The following is a 6,000-nucleotide window of genomic DNA, read 5'->3' on the forward strand; positions in this document are numbered from 1 at the left end:
AGGTCACCTGATGCATTGCTATCCAACAAACATATAAAATGAGCCAAAATTGAAAGCAATATATATAATTTTAAATTTTCTAGTATTTTTAAAAGATAAATAGGTGAAATTAATTTTAATGATTTTTTTAGCCTATTGTAACTAAAAGATTATTATTTCAATATATAATTGATATTTTCAAAGTTGAATATTTTAATTGCTATTTTCATATGAAATCTTCAAATCTGATGTGTTATTTTAGACTTATAACTGTAGGAGAGGAAAAATCCTTTTCCTCTTTCCTCTTAGGTCAAGTTAACTGAGACCTACAAATTAAACTGACAAACTATATGCTAACAGGAGAAAGGCATACAAGTTTTGCTTGATGCTAACATTTAAATTTTAGCAGAGGCTTTTGCAGAAAAGACATGAAGAGCAAAAGACGTGGTGAGACTTAGGGTCTTATGACCATTTTAACAAAAGATTATAAATGTGGTGAAGTGATTAGACTTAAGGAGTATAGGCTTCTAGAGGAAGTAAAGTTGTGGGGTGGTAAATACATGGTGGAAACTAATTGAAGATAGGGGTTATTTTAGTAACGTTTGTTTGCACAGACTCATCTCCATGCCAACTTTCTGTATAGAAGAGAGGAGGAGGAACACCTTCACAAGGGGAAATTTATGCCTTGGCAGGTTACATAAACCTTCTAACCATTAGTTGTCTTATCTGTAAAATGAGGGTAGCAACAGTATCTACTGCTCAGAGATTCTGAGCATTAGATGAGATGAGGCATAAAAAGTGATCAGCACAGTGGTTTTTTTGAATGCCTTGATTGAGAATGGTTAGCTCTAGCTTCATTGTAAAATAATCTGTTGTTACAGATTGTTGTACAAAGCATTTCCTTTGTATTATTTTCATGAGATTACACTAAGGAAACCAAGGATTATTATTTCTACTGTACAGATAAGGAAACCATGTCCACTAACTGGTCCAGAGTTAACAGGGCAATATGCCGCAAAGCGTGGCTCAGAGTCAAGTCTTTGAAGGCATGCTCATTGTTGCTTTCACTAAAGTGCATTTGCTGTGGCAGGAAATGTGTTTGCCTGTTTTTAATCTTGTCGCTTACTGGGAAAGGAGTCTTCCCAGTGGCAAAATATTGAGCAGCAGAAGTTGGAGAATCTTACTTTTCATGACAAACAATCAGCATTTATGGAGCACCTAGAGAGTGCAAGGCCTTTTATACCAGGAAGATATGCTTTTCTTTGCTCTCTTAGCAAACTCAGAACAGGTCTTTGTGAAATCTGTCCTCAGATTAAACACTCAAATGTACAAGCCCTTACAGTGAAGCCGTCGGTTCACCTTGGGTGAACTATCATGAGGTGAATTAGAGAGTCTGAACAGTTCTTCAGGCAATGTGGCTCTGGTACCTGAAGTAGTATAGCGTATGCCAGGTTGGAGGAGACGGTGGAATGTTCTTCTGGAATTTCATTTTCAAGTTGAAGTCTAAATTCTTTGTTTCACTCTCTGAAATTGTCAAGGCACACAGCCTTAGTGTCTTTTGTAAAGTAAGGGCAGATTCTGCCTTTCAATAGAGCCAAGAAACATTTCAGGGCAAATTTAAGTCAGAAAAATCATGCCAGGAAATATTCCCCCAAATATGATATAACTATAAAAAACTAGGTCCTGTTCAAAAGGACTTAAGAACTGCCATTATCAATGCTACCTTTTCTTATTTTCCTTTCTTAGGAATATTTCTGTAATTAAATGGATAATATGGATTATTACCAATCACAATCAGTTTCCAGAAGACATATACTTATATTAATCTAAAAATATGTAATTTATAGCATGTAACTCAAATTTTAATACAGTACTCTTTTAAAACTTGTGTATATATAATATATATACATATATATTATGTGTTATATATAATGGCCATCTTCCTAGCAAAAATACAGATTCTGTTGGGGTATATATTTTAGGTAGGTGTACTGTTGAGTGGAAAAAAGTTGATTTCAAAATGGCTTTTTCCATGTTACCTTATTTCTGTAAAACAACAACTACATACAAACATCAATTTTATCTCTGTCTATCTATCTGGAAAAAATGACACCAGAATGCTAACAGTATCCCTCTGGGAGGGGATACTGGAAGGAGGGCAGATTTTTTTTTTTCATACAGCTTTTTATTCTAACTCGAACAATAGACATGTATTATTTGTAGTATATATTTCAAACTATTGAAAAAGAACAACTCAGAAGCGTTTTGGACACTTGGTGACTTACAGGTAGCCAGCTCCCTCAGGGAAAGTAAAGGCTCCATCAGAACCCTCCATGCAGCTCATCTCTGGGAGAAAAAAATCTACGCACGTATGGAGATGTCCATCTTCAGCACGCCTCTCAGAAGAAACCAGCAGGCTAACTGGGACTGCCAACAAGCTATTCACTAACCAGGAAATCATTCGGGTAGCCTGACTGACATTGTTCCCGTGACCCACATCGAAAGTGTGTTTCAGCCTAGCTAAGTCACATGGGAACATTTCCTCACCAGTATAGTGATAATAAGATGTAACTGTTCACAGGCTATGTGAGGATGAGATGAGATACCATGAGTGAGATGTCTAGCCCAATACCTGGAAGAGAGCAGAGGTGCTTAATGAATAGGAGCTGTCTGCAGCCAGGCCCAAAGTTGCCCTCTAATCCCCAGTGGAGAGAGAAGGAAAAGACAAGACCCCCAAATTCCCTCTCCCTTATAAACAGACAAAATGACTTTGAAACCACTACTAGCTTGAAAGTCTCAAGTGGAGCCTGTGAGCCTGGAAATTCTGTTAGAATCCCAAAGACTATAAACAAGAAAAAGAAAAATAATTTAGAAAAACTAACTTACTCTGAGCCGTAAAGTTCAAGAGCTAGAAAGCTGAATTTATTCTGTTCACAGGGAGAAAATTAAAATTTTGATAACACATTTAGAAACAAGCACTAAAAACAGATAATACAAATCCACTCAGGAGAAAGTAATTGTCATAGAAGAAAATTCTACATAATAATAACAATATTGGCTTGGAAAAGCTAATATAACCAAATTCACACAGGTAGAAAGTGGCAACAGTGGGACTTGAAGTGAGTTTGATTCCACCAGCTTCCTTTTCTTATTATAGCCATAAAAATCCTCAGATTTGAAATAAATGTTAGAAGCCTAGTCAGTTTCTTCATTCTTAAAATGGTATTAATAATAGCAGACCAAGGAATTGTGTTTTAGTTTGTACCTTATCTGCTAAAATATAATTAAGGTCACTAGATTTAGGAAATTAAAATACCACATGTCCCATAAGTTTGAATTTTGATGAACAAAGAATATTTTAATATTAGAATATAGATATACTTGGGCTTCCAAGGTGGTGCTAGTGGTAAAGAACCCATCTGCCAATGCAGGAAACTTAAGAGACATGAGACATACATTTGAACCCTGGGTCAGGAAGATCCTCTGGAGGAGAACATGGCAATCCACTCCAGTATTCTTGCCTGGAGAATCCCATGGACAGAGGAGCCAGGTGGGCCACAGTCCATAGGGTCACGAAGAGTTGGACACAACTGAAGCAATTTAGCACATGCACACACACACACACACACACACACACACACACACACACAGATACTTACACTAAAAATAATTTATCATTTTCCTGAAATTTAAATTTAATGCGGTGTCTTGTATTTTATCTGACAACCCTAAATATGATGTCAGCCCAGCATCTACCTATGACCTAACCAAGAGAACAGATTTCCTTGAAATGTTGAAAGGTGTAATTCAAGGCAAAGGAATGACATTTTATAGTTTTAAAATCATAAAGAATCTGTGAAACATTTTATACTTGACTAATATCCTCCTTTGATTCCAGTCCTCCCAAACCGACACTCAAAGAAATTACGCCACTTGCTCAATGTCATAGAGCTAGTAAGTTAAAAAAGAAACCTGACATTTAAATTTGGGTAATCTAAAGCGGCTGCTACTTTTGCTAATAATGGTAAGTGCAACTGTAATTTATTAAGTGCTTACAATATTGCTTATTGGGTGTTACGGTTACACTTCATAGATTATGTCTCCCTTTATGTGAGGATAAACTGCACAGAAAAGGTTCTCACTGAAGGCTGTTGAAAATCTTCCTTCCCCCCAAATTCGCCCCTAATTCCAAAATGATAATGAGTAACTAAATTGAGTAGTAGCACATTCTATACAATCTAATACAAACTTGACAAGTTCCACGGAAATTACTTGCAAAACCATCATCTGTTAATATTTACGTATTTGCCTCCTCTCTTAAAAGGCTCTGGGACACTTGGAAACAGGTGGTATGACTTGGTCTCCACTGCATCATCATCCTTCATTGAGCCTGGCATCAGCAATTTGCAAAGAGAAGGGATTTTTTTTTTTAAGTTTGTTGAATGAATGAACAGAAATATAGAGAGTATCAATTCTTGATTCTGGAAGAGATGAGAAGACATCTCTTTTCAATTAATGATTTAAAACTATTACTGAGAGTATTTTTTAAAGAAAAAAATAGATTGATCGATAAGTACTGTTACTTTTGTAATATAAGCCTTGGTTCCCTAAGCTTGAAAAAATATTGTTAGGGTAGAGGGGAATAGAGGCAAGAGCTACTCTTTTGTTTAATCTCAGTGTTGTGGTTCTTCAACGGACGATGCATTTCATTGTGCAGCTTACAAAATAAACGGGAAGGAATTCTGGAAAGAGCCCATCTGCTTCTACTGCCTTGTAAAGATTTGTTCTTAAGAGACTTCAAGGTTTTGACTGGTGCTAAGTTTTAGGAGATGGCTGAACTGAGGGAGACTAATGAGTTTGTAAAATCACTCAGTCATCTCCAAACTTTTGCAATGCCAAGGACTGTAGCCTACCAGGCTCCACCATCCATGGGATTTTCCAGGCAAGAGTACTAGAGTGGGTTGCCATTTCCTTCTCCAGGGGATCTTCCTGACCCAGGGATCGAACCCAGGTCTCCTGCGTTGTAGGCAGATGCTTTACCGTCTGAGCCACATGAGTTTAAACTTGCCAACTTATTTCCCTGGAACAGAAAAGGGTAAGAGAGAGAAGGGAGATGTGGGGAGAGAAGGAAGGGAATCGAGGGATGGAGAATGATGCAATGAATATCAGGGGGGAAATGAATTCAGTAGGAGTCAAGAGTGTGAGGTCAGGTCCCAACTCTTCACCCTGCTAGGGACAGAATTCAGTGAAGTCATTTCCTCCCTGAACTCAGTTTCTTCATCTGTAAAATGACTAGAACAACATTTCCCAGGAGAATGGATTCTCAGAATCCATAGGATATTTCCAGGTGGTATGAAGAAGAAAAAAAGTGCATTTCTGTAGTTAACTAAATTTGGGAAATGCTGGATTAAGAGAAAGCAAATGGATTTTTAAAATTCTTTTATTTCAAGTATTTTATTCTTTTCATTGCAATGGTGAATGGAATTGTTTCCTTAATTTCTTTTTCTACTTTCTCATTATTCGTGTATAGGAATGCAAGGGATTTCTGTGTGTTGATTTTATATCCTGCAACTTTACTATATTCATTGATGAGCTCTAGTAATTTTCTGGTGGAGTCTTTAGGGTTTTCCATGTAGAGGATCATGTCATCTGCAAACAGTGAGAGTTTTACTTCTTCTTTTCCAATTTGGATTCCTTTTATTTCTTTTTCTGCTCTGATTGCTGTGGCCAAAACTTCCAGAACTATGTTGAATAGTAGTGGTGAAAGTGGACACCCTTGTCTTGCTCCTGACTTTAGGGGAAATGCTTTCAATTTTTCACCATTGAGGATAATGTTTGCTGTGGGTTTGTCATATATAGCTTTTATTATGTTGAGGTATGTTCCTTCTATTCCTGCTTTCTGGAGAGTTTTTATCATAAATGGATGTTGAATTTTGTCAAAGGCCTTCTCTGCATCTATTGAGATAATCATATGGTTTTTATAAAACACTGATGAAAGAAATCAAAGAGGACACTAATAGA

The sequence above is a fragment of the Capra hircus genome, chromosome 7, assembly GCF_001704415.2.
Source record: "Capra hircus breed San Clemente chromosome 7, ASM170441v1, whole genome shotgun sequence".
Classification (NCBI taxonomy): Eukaryota; Metazoa; Chordata; class Mammalia; order Artiodactyla; family Bovidae; genus Capra; species Capra hircus.